General features: G+C 42.0%; 1 long non-coding RNA gene across 1 annotated transcript in view; it reads left to right on the forward strand.

Moving 5' to 3' along the window:
• The first annotated feature begins 21879 nt into the window (after positions 1–21879).
• Positions 21880–23781, forward strand: part of LOC141502927 (uncharacterized) — a 59851-nt gene continuing 57949 nt past the window's right edge. The window contains exon 1 of the long non-coding RNA XR_012472720.1: positions 21880–21964. This is a non-coding gene — a long non-coding RNA (uncharacterized LOC141502927). The remainder of the gene's footprint in view (positions 21965–23781) is intronic.

Raw genomic sequence — 23781 nt, forward strand, 5'->3', positions numbered from 1 at the left:
TGTCTGTGAGTACAATCCACTCCTTATATCAGTGTTCATGGCCTCTTCCTTGCTGTACTCACCAAAGACTTCACCAGGAGACAAAGACCAGAAAGGGAGTCATTTCTTCCATGATTGTAAGCCAGCTTTGAGCTCATGATGCCTCCCCATATTGACATGGGCCACACTGGGCATGTGGGCCAATCTCTACTGGTCTGATGTGATCCCTCCTTAGGGTTTTTCAGCCTTCACTTGCCATGGGTAAAATACATAGAACTTCCCTTTGCTCCCAAACCAAAGAGGGCATCCGATGTTTTCAGACCCCCCACCTAAAGCTTGGTCACATGGAACAGAACTTGCCAGGAGGAGGAGACACAGAGTTAAGCCAGGACCACCTCAGCCTCTCAATATCAGTCAAGCACTCATGTGGCATATCTGGGCATCTCATATGACAGGAAACTAGCTACCTAGAGTCTGTCAAAACTTAGGGGGCTGAAAAATGGAGATATTTCCCAAGGAAACTTAATTATGTAATTAAGGCTTACTTAGCGGCCCATTTCACCAATATAATTAGCAACCTGGATTTTGAGCAATGCATGGTAAGCGTTTCAAGTTGCCTTAACTACTCAGTGTAAAATAAAGATAAGCCAAGACAAGCTTCCAATCAAGGTCTAAAGTTGAATTTTCCAGGCCTGACTCCAAACAGTCAAGTGTGTAGGAATGAGGTCAAACTTGGACAGAAGCACAAGCCACCACAGCACAGCAGGTTCTGGGGAAACCCATGTTCCTTCACACTGAAAACACCATTGGTGTTGATTAATTTCTTGAAGGCTAGGCTAAGATGAGCATAGAGCATGCCAGAGGCCATGCCGAAGAAGAAGCTGCTGCAGGTATGGATTGCGCAAAGGCATCATGGAGAATTGCTTCTAGGCATCAAACACAGATAGCACATCCAAGGGGAGTCATGCCACCCTCTCCCTGCAGCCAAGGTATGGCCAAGCTCAGCCCTGGTTCCTTTAATGCTACAAATCTATTCCTGTAATACCTTCCTCTTCTCCATGGGTACCATCTCATTTGCAGGACTCCTCTCAGCTGGCATTCCTCTCTATCTTTTTGCCCTGCCTTCATAGTTAACAGTTGACCCAACTCGATTGGGGATCCATTTTGACCTCTCCCCTCCTCACTCTGGTAGGCTCTTCCTCTGTATTTTACTATTGAGGGTCCTGTGAACTGATCAACAGCTCATATCATCCTTTCTCCATCCCCACCTCTCAGGGCCCTGGCATTTGGGTCTGACCAAGCATTAGTGCAATTTGCTGTCATCCTGTCACCCCAGCATAACTATTTCCCACCTCTTCTGATCTCATTTCCCTCCTGACTTGCCCCTTCTTGTTTCTTGCTTGTCGGGATCATTGACGGCCTTGAAATCAGTGGCCTGTGTCCTATTTGGAAAGATAGGTTTCATCCAGCTTTCACACTTGAGACTCACAGGCTTCTCATTTTCCTCTTTGATCAGAGAACCTCCCAACAACAGTCACTGCCATGAAGCTCAGTATTCTCTTAACTTCTGATTTGCTTTGCTTTTTTGCCTTCACTTTATTTTCAAGGGATTCATCCCTTGATTAAATTTTCCTTTTCCAGGGACACAGATAGCAAGAGGAAACAAACATTAAATCCTCTGCCATTCCATTTTCCCACCTCTCTGCCATTCCATTAGTTTACCTCTTCCTGTTTAGTGGAGTGACTCTGTCACATCTTTGTATAATTCAGAGTCAGCTTTTAAGCATTTGTGCAGCTAATTAATTGTCAGAAAATGCTCAAACCCTGACAGACCTGAACCACAGAGGCCTGGGCATCAAGACTGGGAGAAAAGATCAAGCATTCTCATGGCCAGTTCCCTGCCCAAATCATCTTCATTGCCTGCCTCTGCCTCTGCCCCTGTCTCTGTCTCTGTCTCTGTCTCTGTCTCTGTCTCTGTCTCTCTCTTTCTCTCTTCCTGATTGTAATAGATGCTGTCATGAATAGCTTACTTTGATTTGTTAGAAGAGAAAACTGCCGTAGGTTGTGTGACCTGCCCACCACCCCAGATGTGCTCAGCAATGGCACCAAAGGTCTGTTACAGGAGTTGCTTGTTCCAAGTACCACATGTTGATAGTGCAGTGGGATTTTCACTCTTTCATCCAAACACACTAATCAGCTCCTCACAGACTAGGACCAGTCCCATCTAAGAGGCTGGTATGAACTTCCTGAGAGTCTCTCTAGGAGCTGGAGGAAGGATGGTGGGGAAGGGCTAGAGGCTGAAGCCCAGTTTCAATGTGGGAAATGGATCCCATTAGTTGGCCAGCTGAAAAAAAGCCCAAGACAGTTTTGTTGTTATCATCATCAAGGAGCCAATACAGAGCTTTTGACCTTACGGCAAAAAAAACTGCACAGTTGTTCAGAATGTATTATTATAGCTTTTTTTGGAAGGAAAGGGAAGACCTAGCAAGAAAGGAATTGAATGGTGGTATCTGACTTTTACTATTATGTCAGTGAGAATATGGGAGGAAAACACGTCATAGCTAAGAATAATAGTTAGAAAATAAGTGAATTTACAGCTCAAAGAAAATAATTGTTTTTCTAACACTTATACCCTGATTATAGGACATTAGTGCTTGTTAATAAGCAAAATTATATTTGCATTTCACAGGAATATTTGAATTACTTAAATCTTGGGCTTCCTTCACACTAGGGAGCCATGCTCAGTGAATACTTTTCTGTGGAAAGATCTTGGTCTAGGAATAAAAGGGTACTTAAGCTAACATGCAGGCCTACAGGAATATGTTCATTCTTACACCTTGCTGAGAACACCACTATTCGGCTTTTAGCCAGAGCACATTGATCCAGAAATGAAATCAAGCCTGAGTGTAGATTCATTTGGTTTTTTCGATCTCCAAGCACTATTTCACAGCAGGATCAATCCATTAACTGTTTTAGAGTTGAAAGCATTGTCTATACCTTCAATTTCATCATCTCTTTCCTCTTTAAGAATCAATCTTTCACATATATTTGGCAAATGTGTCATATCCAAACCATGCAATGATAACCAGGACACAAAACTAACTTAGAAATGTATCTGAAAACACCCACTTCCCCCAATTGGCACTATCTACCCATGTTAATCAATGAGACCCCCCTACCTCTCTGCCACATTTAACAATTTTGTGAACATGCTGGGCAAAAGAGTGAAGGGTAGGCATAGGGATCGAATTTTGAGACAGTTTCATTCATTTGACAACTGAGTTTGTACAATGTCTCATATCGTACAATGCTCGCACAATGCAACACATTAAGGGGGATACAACAATCATTGAGACACAGTCCCTGCCTAAGAGTGCACCTTTATGGAAGAACAGAAGCATATAGCTCTTTTCATGAAACATTGCAATTTATACCCACGTGAGGTGGGGAATCCTTTTAAGTTTGCGGTCTAGTAACTTCTACTACAGGTAGGTTCACTGCATTCTTGGCTTTAATTTGCATTCCCTATCTATTTCCCCAGTGCAGTCCAACTTTCCACCTTGATCATCACTGTAATTGTTCCATGTCCTTCATAGGCCTATAATGTTTCATTGGGTTGTTCTTCACTCTCAAAGAAGTCCATGACATCAGGGAGGTGATGTCATGATGAGCACCTTAACTGGTTTTTGAGTGAGGGGGGACTGTGCTAAGTCACCAGCCTCACTTTCTCTTCCACAGCCATCTGGATCCATTGGCCAGATAGGCATCAGGACGACAGAAGATGACCCTCCCTGGATGCCAAACAAGCAGGGTAAAGTCAAACAGCTGATGAGTGTTGTGTCTGAGGTTGGATTCAAACTCCTGTCCTCCTCACTCCAAGGTCAGTGCTCTTTCCACTGTGCCACCTAGGGGGTGATGACAGATTTCCTCCTCATCAGTAATTGGCTCCCAGGAAACTAGGTTAAGGATATCACAAGGACAATATAGATGGACTCATCTTAGTACCCAGTGGGCACATCAAATGATTCAACAGAAAGGGACACAAAGAGTTAATTCTGAAATTGTACATGATACAAAAGCTGACCAAAGTGAATCATTCTGAATCATTCACTCTCTGGATGCCACGAATGATAAAAGGTGGCAGATCCCACTATTTATCTATTGTTTTAAATGAATCCTATTTATATGATTATTTTGGATTTATCAGTCCTTTGAAAAAGCACTGTGTAGTTACTTCATTCATTCATTCATTCATTCATTCATTCATTTACCCTTACAACCCTCCAGGAAGGCTCATGATTGGGCTCTCTCCCCTTTCATAAACAGAGAAATTTGGAGACTAGCTGACTATAAGAGCATTTGCTCAGAGTATAAAAGCTATGAGCCATGTAAACCATGAGATGAGTGCTTTCAGCACCCCTTTTCTATAGAGAGAAATTGACGTTGAGAGGTTAAGGGTCAGAAAAGAATTGTCTGAGGCTGAATTTGAACTAAGGTTTTCCTGATTCCAAGTCCAATACTCTAGCCACTGTGCTACCCAGTTGTCATAAGATAAAGATATGAAGTCTGCCAGGTAAAATAACAAACTGAGGACTACACTTTCTCCATAATAGGCAGTGAGTTTCTTGAACTTGGGCAAGAAAGCATAAATTAATAATAGTATAATTCATATAATTTATATTTGTAGGATAATAAATTTATAAAAATGCAATAACAGCTACCATTTATATAGTGTTTCCTATGTGCCAGGCCCTGGGTTAATGCTTTATAACCATTCTCATTTAAGACTCACAAGAACTGTGGTCCTTCTTATCGCCATTTTACAATTGACAAAACTGAAGCCGACAAGTTATGAAGTGACTTGTCCAGGGTCTCACAGCTAAGCAGTTTCTGAGGCTGAATCTGAACTCAGATCTTCCCAACTTTAGGCCTAGAACTGTATGCACTTACAACCATACTTGGGACTCATAACTTCCCCAGAAGATGTTTTCAGATTCTTTTTCAGAGTTCTGTTAGCTGTAAAAACAAGCCCCAGGAATGGGGTCATCGGTACTCAAAGGGCTTAGTTTCAAGCTCTCCTAGAAACCACCTTCTACCTGCCGGTCACGCTCTCTGTAACACTCTCCTTACGGAACTTCCATTTTCACTCACCTGGAAAATTCTATCTCCTTTAACTCATAAGGTTAGTGTCTGAAGGGACAATGATCTCATTCTCTAAATCTCTAGGTAGAGCAGTGATAAATGTCTCAACAGACAGAAGAGATTGGCAAAGACATGTCACCCAGCATGCTTCAATTAAGGTTCAAAGGAACGATGAACGCTGCCTCCTGAAAAGCATGCTATCCAGTAAGAGGACCACAAGTAAAGGATGTTTCTTCCAGCAGACATTTCTTTTGTTAACTTTTGCTAACCTCTCCACAGTTCTATGAAGACCTTGAAGCAGTGGAGCTGACTAGTCACTCAGGTGTCACAGCTGATGGTGAATTGAGGCAGTCCCTGCCAACTGATGAGAGGCCAGATTACACACATATTTGGTTTGGAATGGGTCTCTGGTCCTCCATTAGCCTTTGTGCTCACAGCTATACCCCACTACTGCAATAATTATCAAGGAGTAGCCTCTTAACAAAAGGATAATGGCAGCAAAAGAACAAAAAATTGTCTAATGTCACTCAAGAGTTTGGACTAATGTTACCACCAAAATGTAGAAAAGAGGTGAGTAAGGTAATTGGAACTTAGTTATATCCAGGTGGCCCTCCAGTTACTCTCCACTAAAGTAGTTTTGTTACCTTACAAGACAATGTAGTTTAGAGGGTCACTGATCGAAAGCTGGAGGTCCAAATGAATAAATGAATGAATGACTGAGTTGATGAAATGTCCCACTCTAAGCAGTGGGCTTGGTGCTGGGGATACAAGGGCCTTTGAGTTTAAAATCTATGAACTATGAAGTATGAACAAAAGTCATTTCCCTTTAAGTAGCTTATATTCTAATAGGGGAAGCAGCATGGCACTGCAGAAGGAGTCTCGGCCTTGGAGTTAGAGAAACTACAATTGCATTGGGTGATGTTGGCCAAGGAATTTAACCTCTCAACAACTTACTTTATTTATATGTAAAGTGAAAGTGATGTGACCTTTAAGGTCGCTTCCAGCTTTAAACCAATGTTCTTATAGTCCTAATGGAAGCAAAAAGAAGTTGCTGTTGTTGCCCTTCAGTCCAATTATGTCCAACTCTCTGTGACCCCATTTGGGGTCATCCTGGCAGAGACTGTAGAGTGGTTTGCTATTTCCTTCTTCAGCTCATTTTACAGTTGAGGAAACTGAGGCAAATGGGTGAAGTAAGTGGCCTAGGGTCACACAGCTAAGAAATGTCTGATGACAAATTTGAATTCAGGTCTTCCTGACTGAAAGAACCAATGTTCTATCCACTGTACCATCTAGGTGTCCCTAAACAGGTATACCTCTAATTAAATATATAATATATGTGCAACTGCTTCTCTTGGGACTCAATTGCCCAATTCATTCTGGCACTGGCAAGAAACCCCAAAGTAGTACTTTCTTTTTGGTTTTTGTGAGGTAATGGGTTTAGTGACTTGCCCAAGGTCACACAGCTAAGTAATTTTAAAGTGTCTGAGGCTGGATTTGAACTCATGTCCTCCTGACTCCAGGACTAGTGCTCTATCCACTGTGCTGCTTAGTTGCCCCCAAAGTACTTCTTTCAAAAGTAACTAGGTGGCTATCTTCCTAACATGAGCTCATGAAGTATGTGCTTCCCCTTCATGATCAGTCAATGGTATAGTATACTAGTTCTTTCCCAGAGGTATTTATTGTTATGCCAGGAATAGGGCTTGATGAAGGCTCCATTTCTCCCACAGTTACACACAGAAATTAGAAAGAAAATAGAGGCATGAACTGAGAATAGAGTATACATGTAGAGAGTATATATGGCTAATATAAGTTACACCTCCAGAACTGAAGGGATTTGATGTCCTTCCTGTTTCTGGAGAGTCCTCATGTTCCCACTACAGGTTGGGTAAGCGACTCTGCTGTTCCATTGTCTTCACTCTTCATGTGGCATGGGTGGGGGATCTCATTGGGATGGAAAGTTCTTTACAGAGTGTGGTGTCTGGGTTGGCTGGGTAGGTGATCTGACCAGTCACAGCTCAGGCCAGGTCAAGTAGGCCGCTCAGCAGCTGTGCTGGCCCCTGAGCCAGCTCAGTTACTGCCAGACAATGCCAAGGAGGTTGCTCTGCTGCTGGGACAGCAGCTGCTGCTCAGGGTCCGGGCCCTTCTGGGACATGGCATTTCAGCCTGAATGAGGCATCTGTTGGGTTGGCTCTTTAATGGGGGAGCAAGAGTCTTTCTTGCTTTCAGCCATTAGCTCAGCTGGGTGAAAATGGACTCTCTTCAGCTGGAATGCTCAAGTTCTTTCAGCTCTGACAACAAGAATCCTTCCCTCAGGATGGCCAGAAGGTTCTTCTCTTGGACTCCTTCATAGTCTCCCTGAGCTTTGAGATTGCTCGGCACCTCAAGACACTCAGGGGGTGAGGTCCTGTCCTCTCCCATGGTACAATCCTTCATGACTTCATTTCAATTCAGTGATTTTCCCTCCTGTGCTGCTTTGAAAATCTCAAGAAACCTTGTAGTCAGGACAAAGGGATGAATGCATTTTGTGTCCTGGGTGAACCTTCATTAACTTGCTCTCCTCTTCATTAAGCAATTGAACAGCGCAAGCTCAGACCCTTTCCAGGGAAGGGAGTGTCTGTTTTGCATCTGAAGGCCTTCTGCTATCCTTTAGCTTTCTAGACCTTTCACTTTAGTTAAAGTATCTCAAGGACACCTTCCCCCATTACACATGCTCTCTTACATATACAAAGTAGGCAACTAGGTAGCCCAGCAGATGGAGTGCCATGTTTCAGGGCAGGAAGACTCCTTCTTCCTGAGTTCAATTCTGGCCTCAGACTCTGGCTGTGTGACCCTGGGCAAGTCACTTCACTGTGTTTACTTCAGTTTCCTCATCTGTAAAATCAGCTAGAGAAGAGAATGACAAAACCACTCCAGTATCTTTGCCAAAAAATAACCCAAATAAGGTCATGAAGAGTTGGATATGACTGAAAAGGACTGAACAACAGCAACCACATATACAGAGTAAATACTAATTGATTTCAGAATTGAGGATTGGGGGGGTGGGGTACAGGACTAGATGAGAAAGGCTTGTTTTAAGAGATGGGAACTAAGCTGAATTTTTAGAAGAAATGGACAAAATCCATGTACATACCTGGAAAGGCTTATGTGTGAGAGGTAGCACATGGAAAAGGGATTGAAGAGATAGATATATAGAGATGAAAAGTGGCGGGGGTAAGCCAAATGACCAATGTGGCTAGACTACAGAGCTCATGAAGGAGAGGGATGATTTCTGACATCATCTGTAGCCTTTGGCTAGACTTATTCAGGAGCTTTCTTTCTGCTCACAGTTTTTTATTTCCCATATGCAGAAACTGGTCCATTTGTGAAGGGGCTGAACAACTTTGTTGAAATAACAAGAAAGATTTGTATTCCTTCTAACCCATCTGGATTATTGGCTTTGCCTTCTGATTATCAGGATAAACGAACTAGTGCCCAAAAGAGACCTCATTCTTTTTCTCATGGCCTAAATCATAAAGAAAAGACATGGTTTTCAAGTCAGAATGTTTCATAAGTTTTTTTTTTAATTTACTTCTTTTAAATCATGTTAACATATAATATGGATTTGAACTGTATTGAACATTTTGTTGCATTTTGGCAAGCTCTTTTATTAGTTTATTTGTCGTGGGCCAATCAACAAATGGCTCAGTCACTGAATAGATAGGACCATATACTTGTTGAAGAAAGCCTCTTTTCAGCCTTATTGAGGGGCAGGACAGTCTCAATTAGTAAAAAGTGAGATTTATGGAACAGGAAAGGAACAGTTTTATTTTTAATAGCAATTGAAAAAAGGAACTGAGCCTCAGCTTTTCATGCCAGCATATTCAATGTGATCAATTAATTGCTTGACCAGTTAATTTTTCCATTACATTCTTGTCTAGCTTGCTGACTGGATCCCATTTATACAGCTCTTCAAAGTCCATACATTTACACAAGGAAGTCACTCACTTGGTCTTTTCTTCTGAGAGAACAAGGTAATATGAACAGGAGCTGATGTTTATCATAAATTTTGAATAAATGGGGCTTAAAACACTTTAGGAGCCCATCACCTCCAGTGGAAAGGACAGGATAAATTTGGAGTCTGGAAAGCAGGATTTGAATTTGGGCTTTGGATAAATCACTGAACTCCTCAACACCCTTAGTTTTCTCATCTATAAAAACTGGGGGAGGAGTTAGAGGGATGGCCTCAGGTCTTTTCCAGATGGAAATCTATGTTCTTTCAATCCAACTGTATCCATCATGTAAATTCAATAAACATCTAATTATGGACCTCTTAAAAACCCAAGGATCAAAAATAGCTCTCAAAGAATTTCTATTCTTCTAGGAGGTGGGATGGAGAACACATTTATAGACCAAGTCTTTTACACACTTCTCAAAGAAATTTATAATTATCAACTCATAAAGAAAGCATATTACCCATGATCACAAAAGAGTCCTAGAAGGCCAGAACTATGCCATGTACTCAGTGAGTCTAGACTGAGACACCTGGGAGGGTCTAGGTGGAAAGATAAATCTTTTTGGGAAAGGGCACTTTGGCATGAGTGGCCTACTAATCTTTGAGAGTACCCAAATGGTATCCATGGAGGACCACCAAGCTGTATCCTTCCTCACCTTCCCTCCAAGGAGTTTGGCAGGCAAATAGATTTAGCCCTCTTTGGGGATGTACAGATATATATACAGGCTATACCTGCTCCTGACTCTGTATTTGTTCCTAGATTAAACCCCTTCACCTCAGTCTCATCCTACCCCCACCCCCAAACAGTGGTTCCAGATCTGGAAAAATGGATGACCCAGAGCACCACGGTGGGAACAAAGACCATTTCCAACCAGCAGGACTCTTAGAGGCAGGTTTCTAAGAAAACAAGATGTGACTCCACACAAGATAGAGGAAGGGTCTCTTGTACCCTGGCAAAATAGTGGAACCCCATTGTCCATATTGGACACTGACTCAAGGCTTATCTTTGAGGATGCTGGTCACCCCACCTCTCTTTTTGTAATTTCTTTCCTGGCCCATCAACCTTTTGAATATTAAAAAGTCCTGATGGAGCATCAGGAACAAGGGGACTACTCTTAGCAGAAAGAGCACAGAAACCACAGCTTTGGGTTCCTGGGAAGGTGGGAGGAGGGGGAAATGACTCTGTTGAGCATTGGATCAGATGGTGTTCAGTGGAGGTGAAATGTAAAGCAGCTAATTAGCAGCACTGCAAAGAAACTGGGTCCCGGTGAGGCCTTATTGAGCTTCTTGCCTAACTGAGGAAGAGTCCCTAAGGTCTTTGATTAGAGACAGACACAACTGTATCCAGCATAGTTGGGGGGAGGGGAGAGAAGAAAAGAGCCAAGGAATGTGAGGAGTCCAATTTCCCTACAGAAGGGCCATGAACTCAGGGCAAAGCACCCAGGCAAGGAAATGATAGAAACTGGGGCAGGGCATCAGTACCTAGGGTCTTAGCCAATCAATGCCTAGTTAGACACTGGGCTTGAATGGGCAAAATTGCTTTTCAAAAAAAAAAGTCCATTGTATGGTTTTAAGGAAATGTTATTATAACGAATCAACTGCAGTAGATCCCATTGCCTAGTCTACAGGTTTAATGAAAGTAAGCTCATGATTAAGTCTCACTAAATTGATCTATCAAGGAAGAAGAAATGCTTTGGACTTCAAAGAAGAGAAACATCATACTTTAGCTCCCCCCACTTCACTCTCTGCACCACCCCCCCCCCAACTCCCTCTTCCTATGGAATTCTACCGAAGGATTTTCAAGTTTAGGCAGATTTCATGTAAGCTGGTTGAGAAGGAAAGAATAGCTTGGGATATTTGGGGAAAGGAAAAACATAAAAAGCACAATTCTAACTCAGAGCACATGTAAAGAAGAAACAATCAACTGCCCTTCTAATAATACATAATACTTAATACAATAATATTATCATATGGACAGAGGGATAGTGGAATGAGAGAGTCAATTTTCATACCCTTGGGAGAGCTGACTGATAAATGTTTAGTGTGAGCATTTCCACCTCAAAAATCAGCAACGGGCACCAATCAGAGACTTGATTTATTGTTTTGTTCACTGACAGGAAAGAGATGGATAAAATGTTAATGTTACACGATAAACTTAAAAGTATGTGGGCATACATTATTTTTCCCATAGAGTTTGTTGTTAAACATTTACTAGCGTACCACTGGAGAGGTACAAGAGAGACCCTTTTCTAATAGTTCATCTGTGGTCTGATACTTATTGCAACTATGGCTGAGTAGAATGGTGTCCAGAGAACATTTGCTGGGACAGAGCAATAGCTAGCTGTTCATCAGTCCTTTCTTTACATCAAAGGCTTCATCCTGCATCATTATTTTATTCTCATCAGCTCCATAATAAACCTAAATTAGATGTTTATTTGAAATTTGTAAAATTTCAAAGGTAATTCAAATTATATCCCTCTCATCAAGTTACTTTATAAAAGTAAAAATTAAAGAATATCAAAACCATGGCAAGGATTATCAGATGAATGGGAAGCTGATTGAGGTGGTATCAACGTCATTAAACATATAATAGGAGTTTCATTTAAAAGTATCCCAGTATTTTTTCCTTCATACTTGGTCATCATGAATTCAATAATGGGCCCACAAATGACTAAAAATGAGTCATAGAGTGATGCACAAAGCCACAGATGCTGCTATTAAGCCCCAGAAAGTGCTTTTGACTTTTGACTTCTTTAGAGAAGAGAGAATGAAAACTTGAATTACATAAGAAGGAAAAGAAAAGTCTGTAGGTGACTTGAAGGGGTTTGATCAGAGACTGAATTTGAGGCATTTGGGAGAAATCCCACCTCCAGATGCACATAGCGCTAGCTGCTTCTAAGAAGTTAGAGAAGTAAGACCCTGAACAATTCAGGATGATACAAAAGGATGAGGTGGGAAAGAGAAGGGCAATCAGTGCCTAGCTAGACACTGGGCTTGGATGGGCAAAATTCCTTTTCAAAAAAAATCATTGCATAGTTTTAATGAAATGTTATTATAATAACCCATTGCAGTAAATGTTGTCTAGATTTTCAAGAAGGGGAGAGAAGATAATCTACAACCTATAGGCTAAGAATTCAATTCTGGGGAAAATTCTAGAATGGAGAAAAAGATGATTGGCTAACATCTTGGATAGGGAAGCAGCAAACCTAAAGAATCAGTCTGGCATCAAGTCACACCACACTTATCTCATTTCCTTTTTTGACGAGATTACTAAATTAGTATATGAAGACAATATGAGAGATATGATTTACCTAAATTATAGTAAGACTTCTGGTAGAGTGCAACATCCATACTGTCCATGTGGAAAAATGTCAGCAGATCAATACAGGTGGTCAACAAAGCTCCTGGGATTTTGGTCCACATCAAGTGGAGCCAAGTTTCCAGAAACAAGGAGGTGACAATCGCCCTGTATTAAGCCCTCATCATACTTCATTTGGAATACTAGTTTCAGTTGTGAGAAACAAGGCTTGAGAAAGACACAGGTGAGCTGGAGACCTTCTAGAGAAAGGCCACCAAACAGAGGAGGGCTTTGAATTACTGTCATATGAGCATCAGGTGAAAGAAGTGGGCATGCTTAGCTTGGAGAAGAAAAGACTCAAGGGGTACATGGCCTCAGAAGGTAAAACCAGAAGGAATGGGTAGATAATAATAATATTTGACCTTCACTTTTTGAAGAAGACCACAACATCAGCAAGGTGATGCTGTGACATGCATATAAATTGGATTGGAGTGAGGGGGGCTGTGCTAAATCACTGGATGAATGGATGGAAGGCAATCTGGGTTAAGTAACTTGGCAAGGTCACACAGTAGCAGTCAAATGTTTGAGGCCGGATTTGAATTCCTGTCCTCCTGACTCCAAAACCAGTGCTTTATCCACTGGGTCCCTGAGCAACCCTGGAACGAGTAGAAGTTGCTAACTGTCAAATTTAAGTTTGGTGTCAGCAAAAACTTTTTTTTTTTTAACAATGAGAACTGTTTAAAAATGGAATGGTATACCTAGGTAGTCAGGGTTCAGTGACAACCATTGACTGGGTGTGTTATAGTTGGGTTTCCTGTGGTATATGGTAGCCACTGAGGTCCCTTCCTATACTCAAATTCTGGGATTCTATGAATCCTTCCTAACATGCTCAGTAAAGACATATGATAATACCTTTTTTAAAAATGATTACAATGTATTTGGGCAGAAGTTGATGACTTTTGGTCATTTGCTCTAAAAAGAAAGAAGTCCTGTTTTAGGCAAAGCCCATAGGGAAACCACCAGGCTACAAGATTCAGCCCCACTTGCTTTGCTTAAGAATTATTAAAATGTGCTTCATAGGTCATCATCCTGGAAAGGCTGAATTAATTCTAAATCCAGGCTGTACACTATGGGTTAATGGGGTTGACAATTGATCATACTTAAATGGTATTAAGGGTAATGCATTTAAACATCAAAAGTTTACAACCCAAATTGATCACCTTGGCCAATTTAAGCACGGGGGATCAATACCATCAGCTCCCCCTCTTTAAATGGTAACCAATGCTTTAACACAAAAGGACTGGACAGATTAAATTAGATAGAGAATGAATTTGCTTCCATTCAGCAGTGGAGTCAATTTGAAAATCCTGATAATCAACCACAGCTGCCCACAAGGCTTGGCTTTCTACCATTTAAGGAGAAGGGAAGCTTGTTCCCCACACAGCTAATGATTTCTCTTCAGGAATGGAATCTGGTGACAACAAGCAAGCCTTGGGACTGTCAGTCATCACAAGTAATTCCCAACAGAAAATGATGGCAGTGGGAAATCCAGGAGAGGGAATATAGCCCAGTGAGAGACCTAGCCTTGGCACCAATAAGGCCCTGAGTTCAATTTTCACAGCTGACACAGCCTCTTGGTGCTTCAGGTAACTGTAAAGACTAGAAATTGAAGACAAATTGTCAGCCAACCTGTGTATGGACTTGGGGTTTTCTCATCTGGAAGCCCCTCCATCACTGAAATCACAAGTCCAGTCCCTACTCCCCAGGTGGCTTTGGCTTCCAATGGAAATGATCAATCAGAAACGCCAAAGTGAGGACAGGAGATCTCAGAACAATATAGAATAGGTGTTTCCGAGTTTGAACAGGTTACAAGCAATGAATACACTATGGGACATTAATATGGAGGAAGCTAGGTGGCACAGTGGATAGAGCACCTGCCCTGGAGTCAGGAGGATCTGATTTCAAATCTAGCCTCAGGTGCTTGCTACTTACTAGCTGTATGTCCTTGGACATATTTCATCCTGATTGCCCCACCATCCAGGGTCATCTCCAGTTATCCTGATTCCTATCTGGCTTCTGGACTTGAATGCCTCTGGAAGAGAAAGTGAGGCTGAGAACTTAGCACAGCATCCCCTCACTCGAATTCAATTCACTTGCTTTTCATTGCATCATCTCCCTGATGTCATGGTCTTCATGACAAATGAATCATCAGTATCAAGTGAAAGAAACTCCTCATTCTGGGCCTATGTATTACTATTTTAAGGCAGGATTGGCCCTTGGCAGAACTGGAAGGTCAGTCATCTTTGTCTAGGGCACCCTCCCATTTTCCTTTCTTTTGGGATTGTACCCTTCGCTTCCCCTGGGCTGCCTACTGCCCTCCACATTGCACCCTTGGGAACCTCCTAAACTGATTTCCATTCTTAGTCAGATGGGAAAGAAAGTTGTTCCCAACTGACAATGGATGAATGCTCCCTGGGGTGTATTTGCATTTGAAAAGAGATCACCTATGTCTTAAAAGCCAAGGACTAGTACTTGGAAAACGCAGGATTGGTCACTTATTGGTGGTGGCATTGTGAGGTGGGAGTTTCTAGTGTTCCCAAAAATGTACCCCAAAGGGATATATTTCCTGAAGCATTTCCCTGAAGCAGCAGGGCACTGGGTGGGCAAATCCTGTGGGATCATCTCTCCTCTCCATGGTATCTCCTTAACCCCAGCCTTAGTTCTTGACCCCAAGTGGGTCTGCTCTGGTCCAAACCCAACTAAGAAGCAACCAAGTGCCCCAAACTCATTATCCCTAGCTTGTAACTGCCTCTTTGCCTTCAGCTTCCCCATGAAGTGAGTGTCAATGCCCCATTCCCAAAGATGGAACAGGGAATTGGAGGATCTTACATCTAGGAAAGAGCACTTGTCCCCTGAGCAGCAGGGCCCCAACTAAGTACTGGCCTCCATTTGCCTTGATGGAGAAAGAATGACTTTCCAGAAGCCAGATCTGAACAGCCTTCACCTCATAGCTCTTCCACTGTGACTTGTCTGGCTTTCCTTGAGAGAAGTTAACTTCACAGCCTCCCCATTTCCAAAGCTTCTTAATAGCATAGGAGGAATGAAATTAGTGTCCAACCAGGAGTCAGAGTTGGCGACAATGAGCGTCACCAGGGCCAGCAGGGATTGTTTGTCAAGTGGAGAAGCCACATGAGTTGTTGTTTTTAATGGCGTTTTATTTTAAAGGATCCATGTTTATCGATGCAGCCCATGTGGCTAGGGCTAAGCTTGTAATAACTTCGCAAGGGCTGTGAAGAAGCCCCAATTTCTCTCTGAAAGTGGTTTTGTCATACTGTAATATAAAAGGATAAGGCAGTAATCTGCCTGTGTGGCCCTGGGTGGATGCTGCTGCCTGCAGTTTATTATATTTAGGTAATGCTTAACTGCATACTTGATAGACATCACTTTCATGCCATAGCTTCTCGACTGCTTTCCGCTCTCCAATCATTATGCGAAGAAACGAAGCTCTCCTGCATTTCTGAGCCCAAGTCCACTGCTCTTCCTCCATGACCTGGCAGTGTGAAGGATGGATGGGGATTCATATTTCAACCAATGAGTTTTCTTGAAAGGGCTTGGAAGATGAAGCCCTTCTAATGGCAGATTCATCAAGGGGGTAGTGGGGGTAGGGGGGAACCAGATCCTAGCTGTGGAGTCAACATCATTAGGACGGGTTCACTCTGCTGCCTTCCTGGGTCACAAATGGGAGCAATTGCTACAAGCTCCATACTCTGGGGAGCCCTTTGCTGCACAAGCAAGTTGCTGATGGGCAAAGGGGAAGCGGTGAAGAAATTTCCAGGTTCAGGTACCTACCATCCTTAAGGACAAGGGAGTGAGACAGAAACCTCCCTTTTCCTCACATCCCTTAGGTCAAGACATGAGTGAAATAGGAATGATTTTCCCTGCCCCTGCCTTGCCCCCTGAGGGCAGCTCAGGAAACCATAAGAACAAAGCTGGAAGAGACGCCTGGGTCAATTGTGGAAAGGAAAAGATGGATCGTGGTGCTGAGCTCTTACATATGAAATCTGATTTTATATTTTCTGTCTTCTCTCCCCCATAGACAATGTCAACAATGCAGAAGGACATGCCACACAGGTTGGGTAACTAACTCAGACCCTAAAGTAGAAACAGGCTTCATGGTTTGCAAATCTACTGCTGCAGGGGAAAATGCTACCATTGCCCTGGCATCTCTCTTGCTCAGCATGGATAGAGGAGGGGAGCAAGCAAGATGCAGGTCACATCCAGTTACTTCTCAAGTCTCATCAGTCTTTGTTGGGGGAACAGAAACATCAAAGTGGATACTCCACAGCAGGTGTGTCCAACTTGTGACCTTCTGGGCCCTCCAGGGTCCATTCTTATAGCCGCTATTTGTTTTTGCTCATTTGGTGGTGTGGGTTGCATTGTTTTCCTGTTTTCCTGAATGTGTATTGAATTGGGGGGGGGGGGCTTTGGGAGTTTTTATTGGGTAATGTGGCTGGCCCCAAAAGCTAAAAGGTTCGACACTCCTCTTCTACAGTTCCCATGTACAAGGGATAACTTCCCAAACCTGGGCCCCCCAAAGAGTCATATTCTGTATTCCGCCACACATGTGATCAGGCTGCTGAGTGATCACAACAGCAAGAAATTCAGAAGCAGCTGGCCAAAATAGAGGAGAAATGCTTAAGTACAAGTAGAAAACACTTAGGAATGCCTCCTTCCTCACTCTCTTCTGCCTTTCACCATCATCATCTTCAAGGAACTTAAAAAATCTCCAATTTAACAGATAGCTCAAGTTGGCCATATCCTCATTTTCTTCTCTACCTTCCCTCGCTCATTTTCCCACTCATCGCTCCTCTCATAGATCCTACTAATGGAGACAGGCACTGTTTTGTCCTATTCCCAAATGACACATTGAGAATTTGTGCACCAGACCATGTCTAATACCAACAAGCAATTTGACCCTGACAGTCACACACATGGTCTGTCACTGAATGCTCTCCAAGGTCTTCAAAAAAGTCATTTAACTCCTGAAGACTAGTTCTCAGGACCATTTTTTTTCCCCTGGCTCCCAGAATGGCTCAACAGTGGGGCAGGTCTAAGGAATAGGTAAAGGTAAAGCAAAATTTCAGAGAAAGGAGAGAGATAAAAGAATAGGTGGGTGAAAGTGGGTGAAGAGAGAGGGAAAGGAGGAAAGTGGAAAGATGAAGGAAGACTGGCATTGATGATGAGGGAATCAGGATGAGAATGCTACCATGACTGTTTGGGACCTGGTGAGGTTGACTACATTCATCTTTTGATCAAGGACCATCAACAGAGACCCAAGTTGGAAAATCCAATAAGCAAGCTACCCATGGCTGGGAGTCTATACCGATATTTAGAATCTAAGATAAGCCGTTAAGTAAATTTCAAGATCACTCTTGCTCAGACTGAAATATAAATTGAAAAGTCCTACCTGAAATTCATTGAAACCAGTCTTCTTTCCATTTCTGAACTTTGTGACTCACTCATCCATTCTGGAGAAGATTTTAAGAAAGAAATTATAGAAATCAGTTAGTGAAAAGATAAGATGTAAGTTGAGAAACATGACAATGGCATATTATCCCAGCCAGTTCATGTGCACACCAGCCAATTTGTCCTGAAAGCTATGCCCATTAAGTGAAACAATGACAATCAATTATATTGAAACTACCACTGAGATCAGGTACTAACATTCAGTCTATTTATCACTTGAATATACAGTTGCTACATCAGAGCATTTTCTCTATTAAGTATTTTTTTCAGATGGAACCAATACCTATTTTCTGGAAGAAATCAATTCTAACTAGAGCTGATATATTTAAAATTCCCATGTAGTATTCATGGAAACTTGTCATGGACAGTTCAGTTCTCCCTGTAAGTGGGTAGCTTCCTGGGTTTCAGAGGTCTATCCAGACAAAGAGCTAATGTTGAGAATGAGAGGGGCAAAGAGCATAGCCAAAGTCAACCTGACTACTGGGAGTCATATTTTCATTTCTGGCACCCTGTGAGCTAATACAAATAGAACAATATCAGACATTTACAGGATAGAGTATATCATGCTTTGCAAAGTATTTTCCCAGCTCTATCAATCAATCAACATTTATTAAGTGCCTACTGTATGTTAAGAGATGGGAATAATAAAACAGGCAAAAGACAGCTCCTGCCCTTAAGGAGTTTACAATCTAATGAGAATGGTTTACAATCTACTGGAGAAGTTTACAATCTTGGTTGAACCCTGAACAGGAAGAACAAGCATAGTCAACTGCATTTTCCAGAGGTTCTGAGAAGAGAGGGGACTTCTTCAAGGTCATGTAGCCATGAAAAATCCAGATAGGAACACAGCTTTTCTTTCCACTCATTATATCTCAGCTGTTTCTTAGAGGACCATGTGAAAAGGGTCACATAAATACTTATGGTCCCTGAACCATAGATTTGGAACTCTTATGTGTGACATTTTTCTGCTTCTCAACATACATCTATATGGTACATACCATATTCTCAATCACCGTGTTCATTATAACTATATCAAGAAGTCATTGCCAGCCCCAAAGCAACATAAATATCAAAAAAATCACAGGCACTCATAACCACCCCACTGCTGAAGTTCTCAGGTGGGCATCCAAGTCCATTTGTAGACTGGAGCCTATTTTACCTGGGCTTACTCTATGTGAACCTCACTCTCCAAGGAAAGTCCCTCACTTCAACTTCTCATGGACACTTTGGTTGTTCTCGACTCTACACCTTTGAGCTGGCAAAGTTGCTAGTTTTTTCCACCTATCCCAACCTTGCCTACCTGGAAACAAGAAGAAGTCTTATGTCCTTCAGGAAAACTTGCCCAAATATTCATGCCCTCCCTCTGAAATGTTGTGCTTGTTCCCCAGGCATAATGTAGCCATAGCTAGCTGGATCTGGAAGTGGGGGCCCTAGTTTGGAAACCTGGCTCTGTTACTTGGCAACTGTAACTTTCAGCAAATCACAGAACTTGTCTGGGCCTCAGTTTCTTCATCTGAAAATGATGTTGTTCTCTCAGGGCCCTTCCAACTGGAAATAATCTAAGATACTATGTCTGTTTCAGGATTTAAATAAATTAATGATATGGCAGCCAGAATAGCTAATGCCATCTCAAGCCGCATTAAAAAAGGCAGCATCTAGGATGATGGAGATGACTGTCCTTCTGGACCCTCTGCCTTCATCAAACAATATCTGTATTAATTGGGCACAATATTTATTCAAGGACTTGGAGTATAGAAATCAGGATAGCCAGGATGGTGAAGGGTCTCAAGTTCCTGAAAAGGAACTTCCTGAAAAATTGAGCATATTTAGACTAGAGAAGGAAAGACTGTGGGATAACTTGATAACTGTCTTAAGGAAAGCCTGTCATTTGGACTTGTTCTGAAATAGGAACAAAGGATAGAAGTCGTGAAGGAAGGAACAAATTTAGGCTTTGCATAAAACAAGATTTTTTACCAATGAGAACAATTCCAAAGTGGACTGACCTGCCTTGGGTGCCAGTGAGGGGTCCCTCTTCATGCAAAAGCTAGTCACTAACAAATGGTAGACTATTTAGTAGGGTAGGAAGTAAACTAGAAGGCCTCTGAGCTCATTTCCAACTCTGAGATGCTGTGAGATATGAAGGTTTGGGGGGTTTTGTTTTGTTGTTGTTTTTGCAAGGCAATAAGGTTAAGTGACTTGCCCAAGGTCAGACAGATAAATAAGTATCATATGTCTGAGGTGAAATTTGAACTCAGGTCCCTTTGACTCCAGGGTTGATCTCTATCCATTGTACCACCTAGCTGCCTCAAGATAGGAAGTTTTTAAGGAGAGACTAGATGTCTTCTTGTATTATATTCCTGCAACTCACAGCAGTTAGATGGCACAGTGAAGCAAGTGGTTAGAGTTCTGGACCTCAGGTCAGGAAGACTCATCTTCCTGAGTTCAAATCTGCCCTTAGATACTTACTAACAGTGTGACCCTGGACAACTCACCCTGTTTAACTCAATTTCATTATCTGTAAAATGAGCTGGAGAAAGAACTAGCAAATCACTCCAGCATCTCTGCCAAGAAAATCCCAAATGGTGTGACAAAGAGAGACAATGGACAAACAAAAAACAAGAGAAAAAAACCATGTAACTAACAAAAAACTTTAACACCATCATATATGATAACCAGAGGATCCTTCATGCTCTAGTCATTGTGTACATGCTATCATGGAAAATAAAAGGAATTTCCAAGAATCAAATAAACATTGCAGAAATGTAAAGGATTCTTATGGGGAAGGAAAGGGGGTCTGGGGATGAGGGGACCCAAATGGTTATTCAGAGAACCTCACTGATCACTCAGGTTTAACACAAAAGATGGAAGAAATTGTTAATATTTGAGGAAAAGCACAGCCCATTTAGAATTATGTTAACAGTGCTAAGCAGTACAATGAATTGCCAAATTGAAAATATAGTAGAAAGGAAGGGAAGAGAAGGGATTAAGCATTTATTTAGTAACTGTATTAGGTGCTGTATATAACATTATTTCATTTAATCCTTATAGCAACCCTTACAAGGTAGGTGCTGATAGGCTATCTCCACTTCAGTTGAGGAAACTGAGGCAGACAGAAGTTAAATCAATTGCCCGAGATCACACAGGTAGTGGTAAATGTTTGAAGTCAAATTTGAACTTGGGGTTTCCTTGACTTTAGGCCCAGAGAGAGTGGGACTGCATAGGAGGAGTCAGTTATGATGCAACCTTGTATCTGATACATTTAATGAAACATTTAAAAAAGTATAGAAAAGGACCTTGACACATAATTTTTCTGGCTTTGTCCATTTGACTACATGAGTTGTCAATGTCATACATGACTCCCCATTCCTCCAAATGGTGGCTAGATCTCCAAAGTAAGTTTTATCTTTATTTGTTCTGGTTTTAGGAACAGACTATGTTAAATGTATCTCTAGAGACTCCTACTCCAAGGCCTCCTGATAACAGGACTGAACAAACTTTATCACCAGTGTTACAGACTGACTCAATTTTGTGAAGCCTTCACAAGGTCATATCCTTTGGAGGCCTCCTATACATTCTTCATCTTTCTCATACACCACCAGAGAGTGAGGTAAGTGTAGGTAGTTGGCCGGGGGGGGGGGGGGTACGTCTTGCACGTTTGTGTATGGGGCTGTAGAGTAGGGGTAGTAAAGGGACTGGATGAAACAGAACCATGGGAGGGAGGCCTGGGTTATGGGTGAGGATATGTGTATGAAAGTCTCCAAGAGGTGAGGGTCATTGGTAAGGGAGGGGCTAGAGTAAAAATGCTCAGAAAGAGAACAAGAGTAGATCAAGACTGCCCTAACTATAGTGGGACTAATGAGGGCAGTAGGTGCCAATTTGGAGTCTGGGAGGAGAGAGGTGTGGCTAACTAGTGCTGGCCACTGGTCATTGGTCAAGAGTTTGGATTAAGTGTGTCCAGGGACGGGACTTTGCTTCAGTCTGGAAGAAGCCAAGTAAGTGGACACCATCTTCCCCTTGACCTCTGACCAGTAAGTCCTTTTTTCTGTGATATTTTTCCCCTGTAATGTTTGAAGAAGCTTGATGAAGTAAAGGATAGATTGATGAGGGTTAGGATCCTTGGTGTTTTAAAAAGACAGACCTAAAAGAGCTTTTGGGGGAAGTGATGCTCAGTCAAGGGAGGACCAGACCAAAAGTATGACTGGAGTGCCCTAGAGCCAAAGAGCAATTGGGTATGGCTAGTTGGGCAGCTTAGAGCTTGGTGTACTTGCCTCACCACTTTGGATGAGTACCCACAGATAAGAGGAGCTGATATTTCTGCAAAACTTTCTTGAGAATAAGGGGAGAGAAAGAGAGAGACAGGAGAGAGAGAGAGAGAGAGAGAGAGAGAGAGAGAGAGAGAGAGAGAGAGAGAGACTGACTCATGGAGTATGTGTGATAACTGGGGAACAGGCGGGAAGCATCATCATGGGAAGAAGCCACCATGAAAACAAACCAAAAAAAGTGCTTAAGCTTTCCATCTTTATCAGTGACTTATACGAAGCCGTAAATGACACATGATGCAAAGTCCAGCAGAGTGGCAAATTTTCTCGTTAACAGCCTCAGTATCCAAAAAAGATCTCAGCCATCTGAAACAACTGGTGAAAGGAATTAACTTCCCCAGTTCAGGGCTCAATATTTGAAGGCTTGCTAGTAATTTACAGCAAAAGAGGTTTCTGTGGGGAGAAAACTCATCTGAATCAGCACATGATGGAGAAAGTTGAATACATGGACTTAGGTATAGTTTCTGAGAGATGAGCCCACGGATCTAGGAATAAGCTGGTGGACTCTGGGCCCCACATTTTGGGACCCTGAGAAATGATAATGTGTCCAGAGGAATATAATCAAGCAGGTTGGTGGTTTGGTTTTAACATAAGCAACTTCCTAACAATGAATAATTAAAGCTGACCAGAAGTAGAATCGACTGCCTCTTTATGTTCCTCATCCCTGGACATTAGAGAATGAGGGAGGGAAGAACCACGGACTATATACCTGCTATGTCCCAGGCCATGTGCTAAGCCCTTTACAAATGTTTTATCCTCACAATCAGTGGGAGATTAAATCTACCAATGGATTCTTTCAAATCTCAGGACCTAAGTCAGACCCTTTGGGAATATGGAGCAGTATAATCGAAAGAAGCAGAATTGGAGAACCTGACTTCTAGTATCCAGAATGCTTTTAAATTGCCTTTTAAGACTAACTCATTCTTTAATGTGTGTTGGGGAAATGGGTTGTAATCTTGATTAAAATCTCCATATAACATCTAAATATGATGAGAATATTATTAAGATGAGACTATATGTTCCTTCTTTTTTTTCTTTACTGGGTTTTATTTTTTCCCATTTGTATGCAAAGAAGATAGCTTTCAAAATTAATTTTTGTAAAAGATTCAGTCCCACATTTGTTGTCCCTCCCTCCTTTCTCTCCCTCCTTCTCAAGATGCCAGGTAACATGAGACAGGTTCTGTGCAATCTACATGATCCTTCTGGATAGACAATGGATTCTCTGCCTGCCAAATGTAGAGCTGAAAGCAGGCTGATGCTTTTTGAAGGATCTGATAGAAATAGATTTTCTTGCTTGGTTGAAAAATTCCCTATAAGGACCAAGAGGATGTCCAGGCATCTCCTCCCCCAGGCAGTTCAGGCAGGTGTTTGCTCAGACCTTCAGTCTTCGTTAGTTAAATGGCTACTGTAAGACAGGAATTATTTTTGTAGTATATGGTCCTATCCAAGGCTATAGTGCATTTTTTTTGGAAAGGGGTATATGAACATGAGAGAAACTTACAGTAACTATTAAATCACTTAGTAAA

This window comes from Macrotis lagotis, chromosome X (genome assembly GCF_037893015.1).
Source record: "Macrotis lagotis isolate mMagLag1 chromosome X, bilby.v1.9.chrom.fasta, whole genome shotgun sequence".
Taxonomy (NCBI): Eukaryota; Metazoa; Chordata; class Mammalia; order Peramelemorphia; family Peramelidae; genus Macrotis; species Macrotis lagotis.